This window comes from Erythrolamprus reginae, chromosome 9 (genome assembly GCF_031021105.1).
Source record: "Erythrolamprus reginae isolate rEryReg1 chromosome 9, rEryReg1.hap1, whole genome shotgun sequence".
NCBI classification, from domain to species: domain Eukaryota; kingdom Metazoa; phylum Chordata; class Lepidosauria; order Squamata; family Dipsadidae; genus Erythrolamprus; species Erythrolamprus reginae.
Genome location: NC_091958.1, coordinates 47,129,881 through 47,151,303, shown reverse-complemented (window position 1 = coordinate 47,151,303; position 21,423 = coordinate 47,129,881). Strand labels below are relative to the sequence as shown.

Here is a 21,423-nt window from a genome sequence, read left to right as displayed (position 1 = left end):
CAACAACTGCTAAACAGCATTTTAAACATTCTGGGAACACTTTCTAATAATACATTTTCCCTTTCTCTCCAACTGAGTTCACCAACCGCCCAATACAATATTGTGTTATATTAAATTTATATTGTGTTATATACTTTATATTAAACATTAAAGAGTGTTTAAAGAGGTCAGTCGGAGATTATATTTACCGGTTCTTCAAACTATTCAAAATTTCCGCTATTGGTTCTCCAGAACTGGTCAGAACCTACTAAAACCCAACTCTGCTTTTGAGACAGCCGTGGTGTGTGTTTTTTAAAAAAAATATAATCACCACATATGAAAAAGTATTCCTTACTTGCTAGGGAATTTCCAACGTTTATTGTTATTTGACTTTCTTGGTAATTATTAACTGATCTCAACTGTGCTTTGTTTTTCTTTCAAAAAGCAATTGGACTGTTTTTTATTTGAGGAAGAAGACGTTTCGTTCTCATCCAAAAAGTTTTATCAGTTACCAATGACTGGGTTATTTAGATTTTAGCTTTATATTGTTCTTTGATCTTGCCTTAATAAGTAATTTATATGCCTTCTTTTATACTAATTTCCCCTTAAATTATAACCGGGAATAAATTTTATTGACCCTTCTATAGTTCTTCCCATTGTTGCACTATGATTAGCTCTTTGAAGTTTTACATCCATTTTATCATTCAGATTTTTATTTCTTCTATTGCTGTGTCATACTTCCTTGGCAATTTGTATATCCGTCCTAACAGATGACCTTGGTAGTTTATAAATATTTTAAATTCTGCCATCTTTCTCAAAATCTCTCCTTTCTCGAGGTCATTTTTTATTCTCCCAGCAATAAGTGAGTGCATCAGCCATGATAAATTCATACATTCATCAAACATTTGTTGCTGTTTCCTGAATCTTGATGTACCACACGTATCGGCATAAGCAATTAAATGCATTTCATTTTAACCCTAATGTTAAAATAGTCTGTCTTTCTCTTGTTTTTTAAAAAAAGTATATATATATTCATATTCTAATATCCTCTGGCTTTTTAAATTCTTTTCTTCCTTGGTTGACTCATGCTGTAAGTACCTATGAAAACAATTGGCTAAGTTGACTCCTTCTATGATTGATATTCTACTGTTAGGGGATTTTATTCATTTTATTATCCATGATTGAAAGCCAGCACAGTTATCAAGTAAAGTTAAGAAAGCCAAGGCCACTTCTCTCTTTCCAATCCTGCAAGTTTTAAAATCTTATTCTCATTTTTCTTTTCCCCCTCCATATTAATCTTTTTAGTGTTCTTTGCAAATCCTGCAAGGTTTTATCCGAAACTAGAATTGGGGCCATTTGAAATAAAAAGTTCATTTTTACAGAGAGTCCTTGGCTTATAGCAATTAGTTTAGCAACTGTTTGTAGTTACAGTGACCCTGGAAACAGGGACTTAACGGCTGGTTCTTGCACTTTTTAACCCTCACAGCATCCTACATGATCAGAATTCACACTTGGAAACTGGCATGCATACGTGACAGTTGCACCATTCCTGGAATCGTGTGATCATGATAATCATCTTTTTATAACTAAATGGAACTAGCAAAGTGTTTTAGTGGCCAGATGCGCTGCCTGTCGCCAATGCAGAGTTTTGTTCAGGTGATCACTCTTTGCAAATTGACCAACGAGCTTCGGCCAGATTTGCTTAATGACCTCATGCTTCCCTACACAATTGTGGTGATTTCTTTGAACAACCTTGGCCAAAAAATATATATATCATAAAATCAAATCTGGTTCACTTACCAACCGCTTTGCTTAACAACAGTGGCAATGCTTTATTCAAAAGGCGATACGATAAAAGTACCAAGTACGGTGGTACCTCTACTTATGAACTTAATTCGTTCTGTGACCAGATTCTTAAGTAGAAAAGTGTGTAAGGAGAAGCAATTTTTCCCATAGCAATCGATGTACAGTAACAGCAAATAATGCGTGCGATTGGGGAAACCACAAGGAAGGTGAGAAAAAAATAGCAGTAATAGTAGTGCAGACTTAGTAAATAGTTTGACAATGTTGAGGGTATTATTTGTTTAGCAGAGTGATGGTGTTCGGGGAAAAACTGTTCTTGTGTCTAGTTGTCTTGGTGTGCAGTGCTCTGTAGCGACATTTTGAGGGCAGGAGTTGAAGCAGTTTATGTCTAGGATGCGAGGGGTCAGTAAACATTTTCACAGCCCTCTTTTTCACTCGTGCAGTATACAGGTCCTCAATGGAAGGCAGGTTGGCAGCCATTGTTCTTTCTGCAGTTCTAATCATCCTCTAAAGTCTGTGTCGGTCTTGTTGGGTTGCAGAACCGAACCAGACAGTTATAGAGATGCAAATGACAGACTCAATGATTCCTCTGTAGAACTGGATCAGCAGCTCCTTGGGCAGTTTGAGCTTCCTGAGTTGGCGCAGAAAGAACATTCTTTGTGGTGCTTTTTTTGATGACATTTTTGATGTTAGGTGACCATTTTAGGGATTTGTATTTGTAATTGGATTTGGTATCACATTGTTCTTTTTATATGTTGTGAGCCGCACCGAGTCCTCGGAGTGGAACAGCGTGTAAACCAAATAGTAAATAGTAAAATAAAAGGAATGTTATGATATGTAAAATGTGAACAATCAATAAAAAGACATGACAAAATAAAAATAAAAAATAACAGTGGCAATGCTGATTCTAATGGCAGTCCGTAACTTGAGGACTGCTTATTTTATTTTATTTTATTTTTATTTAATTTATTTATTTATTTTATTTATTATTTATGGTGAAGGTTACAGAGGATATGCTCATAGTAGAAAGAATTGATGAAGGAATAGAGGGAAAGATATAGGAATACAATACAGTGATCCCTCTTTTTTCGCAGGGGATGCATTCCAAGACCACCTGTGAAAAACGAATTTCCGTGAAGTAGAGGAAATATATTTTTTTATGTATTTAATTTAATGAGTGTTTGGACTTTTAAAACCCACCCTTTGCATCAAACAGTCATTCTATAATGTTTTTCAGCTGGGACTACATGTGATATCCTACCAGTTTCTTTAATAGAGTACAGTAGTACTATAGCTTTGAAAACCCGTGAAGTAGCGAATCTGCGAAAGATGAATCGTGAAGTAGCGAGGGATTTATATCAATGAGAGAATAGAAGAAAAGATATAGGGAAGGAATAAGAGATATATAAGAAGAATAGGAGAGGGGCGGCGTACAAATCTAATAAATTATTATTATTATGTCAGTACAACAAAGCAAACGAGATCACTATGCTGGATTTCGTATTTCATCACCAGTTGGGCACTTCCCAAGCACCTAGGACTGCGTGATGTAGCGGCGAATTATGTTTGCCGATCCCAGTAAAGCGGCCTTTTGCAATTGACAGATGGAGATTTTGTCAATTCCGATGGTTTTCAAATGTCCGCTGAGATCCTTTGGTACTGTGCCCAGCGTGCCAAGTACCACTGGGACCACTTTCACGGGCTTATGCCAGAGTCGTTGCAGCTCGATTTTTAGATCGTCATATTTCACTAATTTCTCTAGCTGCTTCTCCTCAATTCTGCTGTCTCCTGGGATTGCAATGTCGTTGATCCATACTTTCTTTTTCTCCACGATCACAATGTCTGGTGTGTTATGCTTCAGAATTCGGTCAGTCTGAAGTCGGAAGTCCCACAGTCGTTTTGCTTGCTCATTTTCGACCACTTTTTCGGGCTTATGATCCCACCAGTTCTTTGCCACTGGTAAATGGTAGTTCCGGCACAAGTTCCAGTGGATCATCTGTGCCACAGCATCATGTCTATGCTTGTAGTCAGTCTGTGCGATCTTTTTGCAGCAGATTATTATTATTATTATTATTATTATTATTATTATTATTATTATTATTATAAATAGGACAGGGGATGGAAGGCATGCTGGTGCACTTGTGCATGCCCCTTACTCTTAAAAATCTGGAGAGGTCAACTGTGGACAGTCTCATGGTAAAATGCTGGGGGGGTTGGGGAAGACACTCCGGAGTCTGTTTGCTTCCCGTACATAATCTCTGTCCAGCCGATTCCATCGCCTTGCAAGGATGACAGCCATCTGGTGCTTTTGGTGAAGTGATTAAAGCCAACCCTCCTTATCCTTCCTTGAAGCTGGCATCTGTGACAGCACGCTGGCATTCGTTCAGTCGCCTTCCGCAGCGTTCGCAGAGACAAAACTTTCTTCGGATAATGGGACACCCTAGTGCCGTACGATGATATAAGTGTGAATGAGTCACCATAATGAGATGGATTAGGGATCCAGTTTGCTCCTTTTTGCAGTGTCTATACACAGGCACACACACACACACAAATGTGCACCTGAAATGCGGGGTCATTTCACGGTGCCGTTAATGGCTTTTGTGTCCCCAAGACCGCGTTGCTTCTGGTTTGCCAGGCCTCCTCTATTTGTTGTGGTGGTTGCCAGAGTGTAACACTAGGCCGGCATTGATTGTTTCCACAGCTAATCCACGCTAATTGATTTTTATCTGAATCACAGGAGCGTGGGCAGCCTCCGCTTGCTCAAGGAACCTCAATGCACCCTTTGCCATGCGGTAATCATGAGCAGAAGAAAGGGATGATGTAACCGAACCAATCCATTATTATGCTTTCATCGGTTTGCACAGAGAGAGAGAGAGAGACTCAAATCCTAAATTTTGGATACCTTGGCTTATCAGGAAGAGAAATCCCTCCCTCCCCTGCGGGGGTATTTCTCCCTGTTAGGTCACTATCCAAATCTGGTTATTTTCTTTTGGGAGACAGTTTAAGCCAGGAATGGATAACCAAGGTATCCCAAAGGTTTAGGGCCGTGATGGTGAATCTATGGCACATGGAGCTATATTGGAAGGCACATGAGGCTTTGCCCTGTGTCCAATCACACTTGGCCAATAAAGAATTCTGTTCTTTCCCGTCCTGTCCTGTTCTTTTCTTTTCTATTCCTATTCAATTCCTATTCCATTTAATTTGTTAGTTTTGATTGCCTTGCAGTGACAATTAAGTTTCTCTCTCTCTCTCTCTTTTCCTCCCCTAAAAAGGTCCTGCCCCTTGAATCAAAGTGAGCATATATGGAATTAATATTCCATATAGAATACCCTAAGAGACTAGACTTTCAATCCTGGGCCTAGAAAGTTTAGAACTAAGACGCTTTAAACAAGATCTAAGTATTGCCCACAAGATCATATGCTGCAACGTCCTGCCTGTCGGCGACTACTTCAGCTTCAACCACAACAACACAAGTGCACACAACAGATTTAAACTTAATATTAACCGCTCCAAACTTGACTGTAAAAAATATGACTTCAGTAACCAAGTTGTCGAAGCATGGAACTCATTACCGGACTCCATAGTGTCCTCCCCAAACCCCCAACACTTTACCCTTAGATTATCTACGGTTGACCTATCCAGATTCCTAAGAGGTCAGTAAGGGGCGAGTACAAGTGCACTAGAGTGCCTTCCGTCCCCTGTCCTATTGCTCTCCTATATCTCCTATACCTTTCTTCTATTCCTATATCTCTTCTTCTATTCTTTCATTGATATATTCTATTACTTTATCTTCTTTTCTATTATTTCTTAGATATATTTTACTATGAGTATCTCCTCTATAACCTTCATCATGTATTTTATTATGTGTATATAGATATATACCCACTAAAACCCTCATTGTGTATTGGACAAAATAAATAAATAATAAATAAATAAATAAATAAATTCCATTCCATTCAATTCCTATTGAATTCCTAGTGTCATCCCCTTCTTGGATGTTTAGCTCCACCCTACAAGAAGAGGTGTGTCAGGTAAAACTAACGCTCCTCCTCCTTTTCCTGTCCACAAACCCCACATTCCCTTCTAGCATTGGTGATGTTTCTCAGTTTGGTAATGAAATGTCTGCAGGAAAATAACCTTTTCTGCAAGAAAATAAATAGCTCAGAGAGTGCCAAGGACCCCAAACATCTCCTCCTCTTCTCCCCTCCCCTCCCTCCCCTCTGCAAACCCGGTTCTTTTCTAGCCCTGATGATATTACCTACTGGGATAATGGAATGTCTGCAAGGCAACAGCCGAGCTCAGAAAGCAGCAAGGAATCTTCCAAACTGGATTTCTTGTCCCCCTTTTTTTTTGATACTAAGAACACAAGGCAGGCTTTCCTCCTGGGAAATATATTCTGCTCACTTTGATTCAAGGGGCAGGACCTTTTTAGGGAGAGAGAGAGAGAGAAAGAGAGAGGGAGAAACTTAATTGTCACTGCAAGGCAATCAAAACTAACAAATTAACCGAGTCCCACTTCTCCAGATGGGTTTATAGCATTCAGGGGATATTTTCATTGTTGTCAAATTCTGGCAGGCATATGGACGTTAACAGCCTGCAGACAGAAGCGGCATGATCTGTTCGGCTGAAAGCAGAGCGAGGGAGAGAAGCTGATTCCTCCCCCCTTCTTCCCTTTTGCCTCTGAGTATCTTGTGTACTATCTCCCAACTCCAGGCTGTGTCTTTGTCTCGTCTGGCTCTGCCACCAGATTCCGAAACGGAACAGTCCCTGCACCGTCTCTGCAGTGCCTATAAGTGTCTGCCTGGCATTCCCCTGGCAACCTTTCAGCCAACGCACACAAGGGCACGAGGGATGCTGTGTTGACCATCAATCAGTCAGCCAACCAACCAGCCAACCAATCCATCAATCCCCAGTGATGCTGTGTGTGGTTTGCCCTCAAAAAGAGGAAAGAAAGAAGGAATGATCTGCACTAAAATCACCCTGTGTTGAAAAGTGCTTTGGTTCCGTCTAATGATAGAGTTGGCAATACAATTTAGTGCAGTGGTTAAAGTGCTGGCCCAGAGACCAGAGATCGGGGAGTTCTAGTCCCACCTTAGTCATGAAAGCTGTCAGAATAGAGTAGAGTAGAGTAGAGCAGAGCAGAGCAGAGCAGAATAGAATAGAATAGAATAACAGATTTGGAAGGCCTTCTAGTCCAACCTCCTGCTTAGGCAGGAAACCCTACACTACTTCAGACAGATGGTTATCCAACATCTGCTTAAAAACTTCCAGTGTTGGGGCATTCACAATTTCTTGTGGCAAGCTGTTCCATTGATTAACCATTCTGACTGTCAGGAAATTTCTCCTTAGTTCTAAGTTGCTTCTCTCCTTGGTTAGTTTCCACCCATTGCATCTTGTTCTACCCTCAGGTGCTTTGGAGAGTAGCTTGACTTCCTCTTCTTTGTGGCAACTCCTGAGATACTGGATCACTTGCTCTCATGTCTCCCCTGGTCCTTCTTTTCATTAAACTAGACCTACCCAGTTCCCGCAACTGTTTTTCATATCTTTTAGCCTCCAGTCCCTTAACCATCTTTGTTGCTCTTCTCTGTACCATTTCTGGGTGACTTTGGATCAATCCTCAGGAGGTTGTGAGTTCTAGTCTTCCTTAGGCACAAAAGCCGGTTGAGCGACTGTGGACTAATCACAATCTAGTGCCCAATTCCAGTTCTGCCTTGGACATGAAAGCTGGATGGGTGATTTTGGCCACTGTCCAGGAGATGGTGGGTGAGTTCTAGTGCCACCTTGGGCATGAAAGCCAGCTTGGTGACCTTGGGCAAATCATAGGAGATTCTGAGTTCTAGATCTGCCCCAGCCATGAAAGCCAACTGGGTAACTTTGGGCCAATCACCAGAAGATGGTGAGTTCTAGTTTCACCTTAGTTATGAAAGTTAGCCGGGTGACTTTGGGTCACTCTCTCCCTCTCTCTCAGCCCAACTCACCTCCCAAGATGACTGCTGTGAAGAAAAAGAGGAGGAAGAAGGAATATTATCTGTGTTTGCCATCCTAAGTCACTTATAAAACAATAAAGATGGACTATAAACACAATAAAAACATACAGATTGCCCTTGACTTGCGACCACAATTGAGCCCAAAGATTTCTGTTGTTAAGTGAGGCATTTGTTGAGTGATTTAAAGGTAAGTACAGTCTTCCCTCAATTTTCGCGGGTTCGAACTTCGCGAAAAGTCTATACCACGGTTTTTCAAAAATATTAATTAAAAAATACTTCACAGGTTTTTCCCCTACACCATTGTTTTTCCCACCCGATGACATCATATGTCATCGCCAAACTTTTGTCTGCCTTTAATAAATATTTTTTTAAAATAAACTTTAATAAATAAACATGGTGAGTAATAATCTAAATGGTTGCTAAAGGAACGTGAAATTGCAATTTAGGGTTTTAAAGTGTTAAGGGAAGGCTTGTGATACTGTCCATAGCCAAAAATAGTGTATTTACTTCCGCATCTCTACTTCGCGGAAATTCGACTTTCGCGGGCGGTCTCGGAACGCATCCCCCGCGGAAATCGAGGGAACACTGTATACATAATACGCCATCATCCTCTTTTTTCTTCGCAGCAATTACTCTGCGAGGTGATTTACTTAACAACGGTGGCGAGAAAAGTCGTAAAACGGGGCGAAACTCCCGTAACAAATGTCTCACTTAACAACAGGCATTTTGGGCTCAATTGTGGTCATAAACCGAGGCGTGCCTGTACTTTTCTCCTGTTAGGCTCCACAGTGAATGAAAAACTTTGAGGAGTGTTTTGGCCCAGCCGCCTATGAAATGCTTTGCTCTTTTCCCATAGGATTATTTCAATGGGGTCCTTGTAAAACACCTGGGGAACTTCCCCCCCCCTTCTCGAACGATGGAAATCCCTCCTCAAGAAAGCCCTGCTATTCCCACCTAATTTATCCCACCGGACAATTTCCTGGCTTCTTCCTCTGCCAATATTTCATCTCAAAAATGCATTTCTAAATTAAACAAGCACTTCCAATCCAATTTTCGGTTTAATTGGATTTCCCTCCGGTGAGGAAAACATTGGATTTCTTTCACTTCTAAGGTCTTTGAAACAGCCGGCTCGTGGCCGAGTTCTCTGGCGGACAGATGCCGGGAGAGGCTCAACCTTAGAAGTCACCCAGGGTGACCCACCGGATCTCCCCAAGGCATCAGGAAGAAGACAGAGTCTTGGCTTCCTGTCTTTTTTGTTCGAGATCAATGAACCACTGGAGCTTTCTGTGCCCTTTTCTGGTCACAGAACATCGCTGCCATGTCAAGATCGAAGAGGAGAAAGGACAAAAGTCGATGCTTTCATTTGGGATTGTAGGTAACTTGGCTGGTCCCTGGTATTCTGTATTTGCTGTTGTGGTTGCTAGGAGGATCGCCCAGAAAGTAATGCACCACATTTTCCCCCCAGCAATAGTATGAATGCGAAACTTTAGATATACAGTGATACCTCGTCTTACAAACGCCTCGTCATACAAACTTTTCGAGATACAAACCTGGGGTTTAAGATTTTTTTTGCCTCTTCTTACAAACTATTTTCACCTTACAAACCCACCACCACTGTTGGGATGCTCCACCTCTGGACTTCCGTTGCCAGCAAAGCGCCCGTTTTTGCGCTGCTGGGATTCCCCTGAGGCTCCCCTCCATGGGAAACACCACCTCCGGACGTCCGTGTTTTTGTGATGCTGCAGGGGAATCCCAGCAGGAGAATCCCAGCAGCGCAAAAATGGGTGCTTCGCTGGCAATGGAAGTCTGGAGGTGGGGTTTCCCAGCGAGGGGAGCCTCAGTGAAATCGCAGCATCAAAAAAACACAGAGGTCCGGAGGTGGGGTTTGGAGGACTTCGGGTTTTTTGCGATGCTGCGATTTCACTGATGCTCCCTTCGCTGGGAAACCCCACCTCCGGACTTCCATTGCCAGTGAAGCACTCATTTTTGCAATGCTGGGATTCCCCTGCTGGGATTCCCCTGCAGCATCGCAAAAACACGGAAGTCTGGAGGTGGGGTTTCCCATGGAGGGGAGCCTCAGAGGAATCCCAGCAGCGCAAAAACGGGCACTTTGGCTGGTAAAGGGGGTGAGTTTTGGACTTGCACGCATTAATGGCTTTTCCATTGATTCCTATGGGAAACATGGTTTTGTCTTACAAACTTTTCACCTTAAGAACCTTGTTCCGGAACCAATTAAGTTTGTAAGATGAGGAGTGCGTGTATAAATTTTGCGTTTCTTCAGACAGCATAGCAGCAGCAGTGCTTCGAAATGGCGTCTGTAAGTGATGTACGTTACAAGCAGCGTGTCGTCATTGAATTTCTCACTGCGGAGAAAGAAACTGTTGGGAACATTCACCAACGTTTGTGTGCAGTTTATGGAGAATCTGCAGTCGACAGAAGTACGATTAGTCGCTGGGCACAGAGGGTGAGGCCATTAGAAGTGATTTGCACAGTGCAGAAATGGCTTCATGACCAGAACAAAGAGTGATACCTGTTCTGTCTTGCATAGCAGCCGGCCTGTAATTAGCCCCATATTAAAACTCTAACACACAAGTTTCAAACAGAACAAGAGCCTTTTTATGAGATGTTTGTCGAACTGCACAAATGCGAACCAAAACAATGTCTTTTTCCCTGCCGAAATCCAGGTGTGAGGCCAACTTGATAAGATAAAGTCCCACACACTTGCTTCTCAGCCAAAAGTCTTCTCACAATACAGTATTATTAACCCCGTGAATGTCCAGTATTGCATCCCGGTTTGTCAGGCAAAAACACTCTTCATAGGCTCTTCTCTGGAGGCATGAATGTTGGCTTCTTGCAAAGAGCACCCTCCAACTACTCATCCTTATATAATCTCTGGGAGTGCAGACTACCGTGTTTTCCCGAAAATAAGACGTACCCCGAAAGTAAGGCATGTCAGAGGTTTTGCAGAATTGGTTAATATAAGGCACCCCCCGAAAATAAGGCGTAGTGGTGGAAAAACATACGGTACCATAATATGCTTCCTTTCTTCCTCCCCCCTCCCTCCTCCATGCCTGGTTTTACTTAACCCCAAAACTGAGCTGCTTGGTGGCTCACAGGTGGCTCACAGGACCTCTGCTGCCACAGATCTTACCACCGTGTCTTCTGTTGGCCGCCGCGGGGGCAGGAGGTGTAATCTGGGCAGCGGCAGCCAAGGCTCAGCCCCCTTGCCAGACCTGTCTTTTTTCGGCGCCAGCACCGCTTGGGGAAGAGCCCTCAGTGGCCATGGGTGTGCCTTCAGATCCAGAGGCAGAAGACAGCCCGACGGATGGGTGGCTACCTGTCTGCAGCAGCAAAGGTTGGGCTGGTCAGCGTCGGGAGCTGTTCCTCCGATGCCACCACCGATTTCGCTGCTGCCGATTTCGCTGGCGCTGGGCCTGTCAGCTGTCTGGCGGCCCACGTGTCTTCTGTTGGTCGCGGCGGTGCAGTGGCGGCCGACAGAAGACACGTGGGCCGCCAAACAGCTGAGAGGCCCAACGGCTCCGAAATCGGCGGCAGCAAAATTGGCGGCAGCGGGGGCAGTAAGGCTTTTCAAGTGGAGCGTACTAACGCTCCAAGAATTAAAGGGGAAGGATCAGAATATAAGGCACCCCCCGAAAATAAGACATAGCACAACTTTTGGAGCAAAAATTAGTATAAGACAGTGTCTTATTTTCGGGGAAACACAGTATACACAGCTGAGCCTCTTTCTGAGCTTCCTTAACTGCTCCTGCCACCCCTGCATCCTTCAAACCCATACATTCAGAATCGGGTCCCTTATCTCCTCATCCTCAGACCTTAAAAAACCCCAGTTGAGGGCTGCAAATCCCCAGTTTCAGGTTCTATAGCCTCTATAGGCTCCTCACACCCAGACTCTCCCTCCTCCTCTGGCTCGCTTTCTGACTCCTCCGACAGCCAAACAGGCCGACCATGCCCAGATGGTCCCAGTTCATCAGGCTCAAAGTCTGTTGCCAGAGGGCCTGGCTGAGAGCCAACCACAGCAGGTACCGACAGGGCTTACACGCCCTTGTGTCTCGCTAGAGGAAGGCCATAGAACGGGACAAAGATTATGTGGAAAAATAGGGAGTGTAGAAGAAACATCATTCTTTCTGGTGTGTAAGTTTCATTGTGTTCAATAAATAATCGTTGAAGAAGAAAAATGTGGTGCATTACTTTCTGGGCGACCCCGGTAACACTCTAGGTTCCTCCTAACTATCTCCAATTCTTGTTTTTCTCTTTTACAAAATGAATCTCCTTCCAAACCAAGCATCGAATCTCTGCTCATGTTGCCTTTGGGATCTGTAAGGAAGAAAGATGGATACTCTAGAAGTCCAAATATCTTTACTTGGAAGTCATTAGGTTTTTCTCATTTATTTATATATATAATATATATATATATATATATATATATATATATATATATATATATATATATATATGCTCCTAAATTTCTCATTGCTTCCATCTTTATTATCTTCCCCTCCCATGTTCCTCATTAGCTTTTCCACGGAGCCCGAGATCACTAGCAGAACTGTGAAGGGGAGGATGGCACGTTAATTCCTTCATTTGAATAATTAAACATTTAAAATATTCCCTCCATACTTTTGACGGTGAGCTGCGGATTCATTATTCATACTCAACCCTCACTGTGTAACAAAATACGGGAATTAGGAACATAATTTTGAGCACTTGGAGAGAGAAAAATGTTCCTTGCCACACATCCATTTTTATTTGTCCTTGGATAATATTCCCTTTCTCCTACCCCCTTTCTCCTTCTTCAGCAAATTACAGCATCAGAAGAATATATAACTTTCCTCCTGTGATAAATACTTTCGTTTTTAAATACAGGGCCGAACCAAAAAATAACCTTATAATTGAGAAAAATTCAGGACATGCACGAACACTTGAGCTGCCGGACACTCAGTGGCCAGGCACAACTTTAACTGTGGTTTCCAAGCCAACAACTCATTTTAAACAATGTATGCTTTGTTCTTGACATCAAATAATGGCAGGAAGAAAACAAGGAAGGTCCCAATTTCTGCAGATTCTTGGACCATTTCTCAGAACAGAACAGGGAGTAGAGTAGAATAGAATAGAATAGAATAGAAAATAACTCAAATCCTTGACATGAGTGATGTCAAGTTGGCCACCTCTAAGCCAATCACATGACCTTAAGCCACCCCCTGGTCACATGATTGTCAAGCCACTCCCACCTGGTCACATTATTATTATTATTATTATTTATTATTTATTAGATTTGTATGCCGCCCCTCTCTGTAGACTCGGGGCGGCTCACAGCAACGATAAAAACAATATATAGTGAGAAACCTAATAGTTAAACTCTAAAATAACAATAATACATTTTAAAAAGTCTAAAAACAAGGAACCCCAATATATTAAAAACATACATACAGTCATATCATACACAGTAAACTACATAGGCAGGGGGAGGTATTTCAATTCCCCCACGCTTGACGACAGAGGTGGGTTTTAAGGAGTTTACGAAAGGCAAGGAGGGTGGGGGCAGTTCTAATCTCTGGAGGGAGCTGATTCCAGAGGGTCGGAGCCGCCACAGAGAAGGCTCTTCCTCTGGGTCCCGCCAACCGACATTGTTTAGTTGATGGGACCCGGAGAAGGCCAACTCTGTGGGACCTAATCGGTCGCTGGGATTCGTGCGGCAGAAGGCAGTCTCGTAGATACCCTGGTCCGGTGCCATGAAGGGCTGTATAGGTGATGACAAACAATTTGAATTGTGACCGGAAACTGATCGGCAACCAATGCAGACTGCGGAGTGTTGGAGTAACATGGGCATATTTAGGAAAGCCCATGATAGCTCTCGCAGCTGCATTCTGCACGATCTGAAGTTTCCGAACACTCTTCAAAGGTAGCCCCACGTAGAGAGCATTATAGTAGTCGAACCTCGAGGTGATGAGAGCATGGCATGGCACACCCACAAAATAAGCCATGTCCACAGTGTGGTAGAATTTTTTTTTGCCGCCCTCCACTGGGGATCCCTAATGGTTAGATCACAATGTAGTCTGGTTGATTTCTCAGGGTAGGTATTTAATCCAATTTAGTTTAGTTTCAGGTGACAAAACCTTTTCTCCTGGCCCTTTGTTCTGGAGTCCAGAGATCGCTTTCCTTCAAGCAGCTCCGTAGGACAAAAACAGCAAAACTAATTTATATCCTGAGTTGAAAGACTAGAACATGCATGATTTCCCCAGTGCTGCCATTGTTTTCAGCAGGCTGACACAATTCGTGTAAGAGATACCAAAACAATGATGGATAGCTCCTTGCAGGTAGAAGGCGATCCTGCATTACCCAAGCTGGGGGAAGGGGGGAACTGAGTTTTGGAAAGTCGAATTGAAGGGCAGCCCAGATTTTACTTTGGACAGGTCAAAACGTTAGAGGAGATTTACAGGGAATCCTTGACTTACAACGATTTGTCGGAGTGACCGTTCAAAATTACAACATCCCGGGCTCATACAACATCTCAGGGTCATGTAATCCCTTTTTGTGACCTTCCGACAAGTGAAGTCAAGGGGGAATCTGAAGTCTCTTCGGAAACATGTTACTAAGCATCTTCCATGGGCCAGGTCTCTCCACATCTTCTGATCTTGAACTACTCCTTTAAGTTCTTCTATGCTCTGGTTGGTGGTCAGCTTTGATGGTGTCCAGACAACTGTGTTCTTTGATGGCCTGAAAATTGGGACCACCTTAATCTACCATATGGAGGCCAACATTTTTCTCTCTTGCTGTCATGTCCTCATTGGAGCCTGAATCTGCAGAGGAGGATGAGCTGGAACTAGAGTTGACAGAGATCAAGGGGGCGCAGGAGTGGGTTCCTCCTGCTTTGGACCAGATCGCTCAAACCGTTAGCGACCCGTTGCTGATGTAATTTTGGCATCATGCATCCGGTTATGTCTGTGCCGGTTCATGCTCACCGCCATCTTTTTTCATGAATTTTGGACCGATTTGCGGTGAAAAAAGCCACCAAACATCCCCAATTTTGATCATGTGGGATGATGTTGAGAAATGGCTGTAAGCGCAAGGACTGGTCATAAATCTCTTTTCTCGGGGCCATTGTAACTTTGAACGGCTACTAAATGAATGATCATAAGTCAAGAACAATCTGTGCAGACATTGAAAATCAAGGGGGGGGGGGGAATCAGGCCTAATTTGACCATTTGCTTTGGACTCATCCCCCCTCCCGCCCGTCTTTTGGGGACGGTCACCCCAGCTGGCATCCAAACTACCAGGGCATTTTAGATTTTAGATTTTAGATTTCAGATTTTAGATTTTAGATTTTAGATTTTAGATTTTTTTTAGATTTTAGATTTTAGATTTTAATTAGAGTTGGAGGGGACCTTGTAGGTCATCTAGTCTAACCCCCCCTGCTCAAGCAGGAGTTCCTACACCATTTGAGACCGATGGCAGTCCAGTCTCTCCTTGAAGGTCGCAAATGTTGGGGCTCTTTAATTAGAAATTTAAAGATTGTTTTTAGTGTAGTATTAATTGGATTGTTATTACTGTTTTTCTGTTTTTTTGTACATGCTGTGAGCTGCCCCGAGTCCTCGGAGAGGGGCGGCATACAAATCCAATTAAATCTAAATCTCTCACAACCTCCAATCACTTTCACTGGCATCCAAACTACCAGGGCTATTTGGGGGGGGGGGGGAGAGAGAAAGAGAGAAAGAGAGAGAGAGATGATAGATAGATAGATAGATAGATGATAGATAGGTAGGTAGGTAGGTAGGTAGGTAGGTAGATAGATGATTGATAGATAGATAGATAGATAGATAGATAAATAGATAGGTAGGTAGATAGATAGATAGATAGATAGATAGATAGATAATAGATAGATAGATAGATAGAAAGAAAGAAAGAAAGAAAGAAGAGGGAGAGAGAGAGATGATAGATAGACAGACAGACAGACAGACAGACGATTGATTGATTGATTGATTGGTAGGTAGGTAGGTAGATAGATAATAGATAGATAGAAAGAAAGAAAGAAAGAAGAGGGAGGGAGAGAGAGAGATGATAGATAGGTAGGTAAGTAGGTAGATAGGTAGGTAGGTAGGTAGATAGATAATAGATAGATAGAAAGAAAGAAAGAAAGAAAGAAAAAGAAAGAAGAGGGAGAGAGAGAGAGATGATAGATAGATAGAAAGAAAGAAAGAAAGAAGAGGGAGAGAGAGAGATGATAGATAGATAAATAGATAGGTAGGTAGATAGGTAGATAGGTAGATAGGTAGATGATTGATTGATAGATAGATAGATAGGTGGGTGGGTGGGTGGGTAGGTAGATAGATAGATAGATAGATAGATAGATAGATAGAAAGAAAGAAAGAAGAGGGAGAGAGAGAGAGAGAGATGATAGATAGGTAGGTAGGTAGATAGGTAGATAGGTAGATAGGTAGATAGATAGATGATAGATAGAAAGAAAGAAAGAAAGAAAGAAGAGGGGGAGAGAGAGAGAGAGAGAGAGAGGAAATCTCCCTGCTTTTGTTCTGCTGTTTCCTCCCTCCCTCCCCAATATTTTGGCCCCTGTGCCTTTCCTCCGAGAACGCCGCTTGCAACTCCAGTTATCACCCTGGAGACCAGCTAAACAAATCTCTCAGAGTTAATTTAACTGATATTCTGCAGATTGACTGGATGCTAAACAAGGGAAGATGGGGGAAGGGAAGAAAACCTGGGGTTTTGTGCCTGGGTGTATTTGTGCATGTGTACTGATTTCTTCAGGGTTTCTCGTGCTTTTCCATTTGTTTGCAAGGCTCTAAGACAAAAGAAAAAAAAATCCCCAACCCCATAAGATTGTACTCACCGGCAGTTTAATGCGGGGAATTCTGCTTTCTTGTTTTTTTAAGTCATATTAGAGTTCATTTTATTAAGAAAAGGCCTCTGAGACTCTACTGTGCTTTGTTCGGGGAGAAGAGATCTCCTGAAAGAATTAGAAAGCTCAGAAGTCTTTTATTAAGTTGTAATTTTTTTTTCTTTGGGAGGGAATCGCTATTGCAGGTTGTTGGTTTTTTCCAATCTTAAGCAATTTAAAGATGGGTGGACGTCAACTCTGCATAGCTGGCTGCGTTAGTTGGGTTGGGTCAGGGGTAGGCTCTTCTATGACATGTGGACTACAACTCCCAGAATTCCTGAGCTAGCATGATTGGCTCAGGGATTCTGGGAGTTGAAGTGCACATATCACAGAAGAGCCATCTTTGCCTAACCCTGGGTTGGGTTAATTCTGACAGTTGAACTAGCTCGACTACTGTAACACTCTCTACATGGGGCTACCTTTGAAAAGTGTTCGGAAACTTCAGATTGTGCAGAATGCAGCTGCGAGAGCAGTCATGGGCTTCCCCAAATATGCCCATGTTACACCAACACTCCGCAGTCTGCATTGGTTGCCGATCAGTTTCCGGTCACAATTCAAAGTGTTGGTTATGACCTATAAAGCCCTTCATGGCATCGGACCAGAATATCTCCGGGACCGCCTTCTGCCACACGAATCCCAGCGGCCAGTTAGGTCCCACAGAGTGGGTCTCCTCCGGGTCCCGTCAACTAAACAATGCCGCTTGGCGGGACCCAGGGGAAGAGCCTTCTCTGTGGCGGCCCTGGCCCTCTAGAACCAACTCCCCCCAGAGATTAGAATTGCCCCCACCCTCCTTGCCTTTCGTAAGCTACTTAAAACCCACCTCTGCCGCCAGGCATGGGGGAATTAAGATTTCTTCTCCCCCTAGGCCGTTACAATTGTATGCATGGTATGTTTGTATGTATGTTTGGTTTTGTATATTAAGGGGTTTTAATTCGCTTTTAGTATTGTATTATTATTGTATACTGTTTATGATTGCTGTTAGCCGCCCCGAGTTTTTGGAGAGGGGCAGCATATAAATCCAATAAAACTTGAAAACTTGAAACTTGAAATCCATCGGTCTGAAAGCTGCTGAAGTTGATAAGCGCCGCACTAAAATAGCAGTAGCACGTAGACTTATATACCGCTTCATCGTGCTTTTACAGCCGTCTCTAAGCAGTTTATAGCAGTGGTCCCCCAAGCCATGGGCTGCATACTGGCACGGGTCAGTAGCACAAAACAGGGAAACCCCCATTTGCACCTGTATGGGATGTAGGCAATGCGTAAAACCACTGATCTGCTGCAGCTACGGACCAGAGAAAACATAGCACTTGGATGCCAGCTGCACAGGCCACTTGCGCATCAGCTCATCGGCCTCGTCTCGGAAGGGATCGGCTCAGGAGCGGATTCCACTTACCAGCTGTTACCGGTGTGCTTCCCGGGGAGCTCCGCAACCCTGCTACGCTCCCGGGCATGTCCGAGTCAGATTTTCCTTCTGCGCAAACACAGGAAGCAAAATCATGGGAGGGGATCCGCTCGTGACCAAGATTTCGGTGATTTTTTTTTGCTTCTGCACATGTATAGCATGGCCCATATAGAATAGAATAGAGTAGAATTTTTATTGGCCAAGTGTGATTGGACACACAAGGAATTTGTCTTGGTGCATATGCTCTCAGCGTACATAAAATAAAATATACATTTGTCAAGAATCATATGGTACAACACTTAATGATGGTCATAGGGGTCAAATAAGCAATGAAGAAGCAATATTAATAAAAATCTTAGGATATAAGCAACAAGTTACAATCATACAGTCAACATGGGAGGAAATGGGTGAAAGGAATGATGAGAAAAACTAGTAGAATAGAAGTGCAGATTTAGTAGAAAGTCTGACAGTGTTGAGGGAATTATTTGTTTAGTAGAGTGATGGCGTTCGGAAAAAAACTGCTCTTGTGTCTAGTTGTCTTGGTGTGCAGTGCTTTGTAGCAACGTTTTGAGGGTAGGAGTTGAAACAATTTGTGTCCAGGATGTGAGGGGTCAGTAAATATTTTCCCCGCCCTCTTTTTGACTCGTGCAGTATACAGGTCCTCAATGGAAGGCAGGTTGGCAGCAATTGTTTTTTCTGTAGTTCTGATTCTCCTCTGAAGTCTGTGTCGGTCCTGTTGGGTTGCAGCACCAAACCAGACAGTGATAGAGGTGCAGATGACAGACTCAATGATTCCTCTGTAGAACTGTATCAGCAGCTCCTTGGGCAGTTTGAGCTTCCTGAGCTGGCGCAGAAAGAACCCACTATCCACTATGGATCCACTATCAGCTACATGGGCTGCTGGCAGGTCACAACAACCACACTCCCTCCGGTCCATGGAAGTTTTCAGATTAAAGGGGAACTTTGAGGAAACTCAAGCCTTGGAATTTTCTTTCATTTGGAACCCTGACAGCTGGTTTACAGAGTCAGCATACATTTGATATCCTGTTCTATGGTGATTTGCTTGATAACCATACCAAAAAAAATGTAATTAAACCAAGGGCAACTGCATTCCATTAACAATGGAAATTCTGGTCCAAACAGCAGTCATAAATCCAGGGCTACCATTACACCAGAAGCACCACTTCAAAAAAAGAAAGAGAAAATGGGAAAGAAAGAAAGAAAAAAAGAAGGAAGAAAGGAAAGAAAGAGAGAGAAGGAAGGAAGAAAGGAAGGAAGGAAGGAAGGAGAGAGAGATAAAAAAGAAGGAAGGAGGAAAGAAAGGAAGAAAGAAAGAAAGAAAAAAGAAAAAAAGAAAGAAGAAAGAAAATCACAATGAAGTGTGTTTTCCCAAGACCGGTCTATCAATACACTCGGCCCCATAATTTGTCAGACCAGGGTGCCTTAATAGATGGGTCTCATTGGGGGGAAAAAGCCCACTTAATATCTCCTCTGTAGCCGACAAAGCAAGGAAATCCTGTGGCTTAGAGGTTAATGCAACTACTTAATAATCGCCCCGAGTCCTTGGAGAGGGGCGTCATATAAATCCAATAAATAAATAAATAAATAAATACTAAATAATAGGCCAAAACTGTAACCGGAAAAGGCAGGGAGAAGCCTCCATGGGGCCTCTCTAGGAATCTCCTGGGAGGAAACAGGGCCAGAAAAGGCGGGGAGAAGTCACCCTTGCTGTGGTTTCCCCAATCGCACACATTATTTGCTTTTACATTGATTCCTATGGGAAAAATTGCTTCTTCTCACAAACTTTTCTGCTTAAGAACCTGGTCACAGAATGAATTAAGTTCGTAAGTAGAGGTACCTAATATGCAGGCAGCCCAGGTTCGAATCCCAGAAGGGTATAGCTAGCTGATGAGAGCTAAATAGCTTGAAATAAATCTATACACTAAGTTTCCCTTTATTCCTTTCCTTGTTGGTAAACATAAATTCATCACAATGGGGTGATTTGATTCTTTATAATGATTGCCAGGGTAGGAGTGAATATTTCTGGATTTAATCCTGAAATAGTTTCCTCAGGAATGCCCCGAAACCTTGGAACGTGAACTCAATATTGAAATATAGATATTTTGGAATAGTGATTGCAGTTGGAAGGCAGAGCGTCCCTGGAGAACGACTATTCCATCTAGAGCCCATTTCACTTCACTCAGCTTTCAGCTCAGCTCATAATTATGGTGCCTTAATTGATTGTCCCATTCTTCTTGCTACAACAGAACTCTGCTGCCTGGGCTGAAAGATAGAAGTAATTTATCCCAGTGCCTTTTCAGTTGGCTGTAAGAACAAGGATAACGCCAAATAGTTCATGCTGGATGTTTTTACTCTGATCCATCTTCCTCGTAAAATTTCAGGGGATTGGGGGGGGGGGATGGCATCTCCGTGGAAACTTGGTTGACGGTCTGCTTCCCTTCTGGATGGAACTGCCAAGCCAACCTCAATAAGAAGGAATTGCTGGGACCCCTGAGGGGTGACCTTTATCAGTCTGTTATAACTTTGTGGTTTCTTCCCCAAACCCCAAAATCTTTAACCTCAAACTGTCTACTGTGGACTTCACCCCATTCCTAAGAGGTCTGTAAAGGGTGTGCATAAATGCACCAGAGTTCCTACCATTCCTGTCCTAATGTTCCCATGCAATTAAAATAGTCTCAGGTATACATGTCAATATTTTTACTGTAATCTTGTTTAGTTATTTAGTTGGAAAAGCGGTCCCTTGTTCCGGCCCCATGCAACGTGAGAAAAATATTATTTTACCGAAAGAGTAGTAGATACTTGGAACAAACTTCCAGCAGACTTGGTTGGTCAATCCACAGTCACTGAATTTAAACATGTCTGGGATAAACATAGATCCATCCTGAGATAAAATAGAGGAAATAGTATAAGGGCAGACTAGATGGACCCTGAGGTCCTTTTCTGCCGTCAATCTTCTATGTTTCTCTCCCGGCTTCTCCTTCCAGTTTTTTGTCATCGATCCAACCCCACCCCTCACCTCAACTCAACTCACCCCGCCCCTCCACCGCTGCTCCTTCTAAAGGACCTTGGTGGAAGGTGCAAGAAAGAGAGACACTAGAGGCGCCTCCCCTCCCTCCCAACTCCAACCGCCGCCCCCCCCCCCCCGTCAGATTGCCGCTGGCTCTTTACTCCCTTGCCTGCTGCTTCCCTTCTCTAGCAGCAGGACATGTGAGCGCACGTGTGCGTCTCTCTCTCTCTGTGTCTGCTTGCGTTTTAATTGGGGGGTGGGGGAAGCACAAGAAGAGACCCACGCTCTGCTCCCGACTCTCATGCGGGTCTTTTTT

The 21,423-nt window shown here is 43.2% G+C and overlaps 1 protein-coding gene across 1 annotated transcript in view; it reads right to left on the bottom strand.

The window, feature by feature from the left end:
• CPPED1 (calcineurin like phosphoesterase domain containing 1) overlaps positions 1-21,423 on the bottom strand; it is a 431,035-nt gene that overhangs the window by 42,405 nt on the left and 367,207 nt on the right. The window lies entirely within an intron of this gene.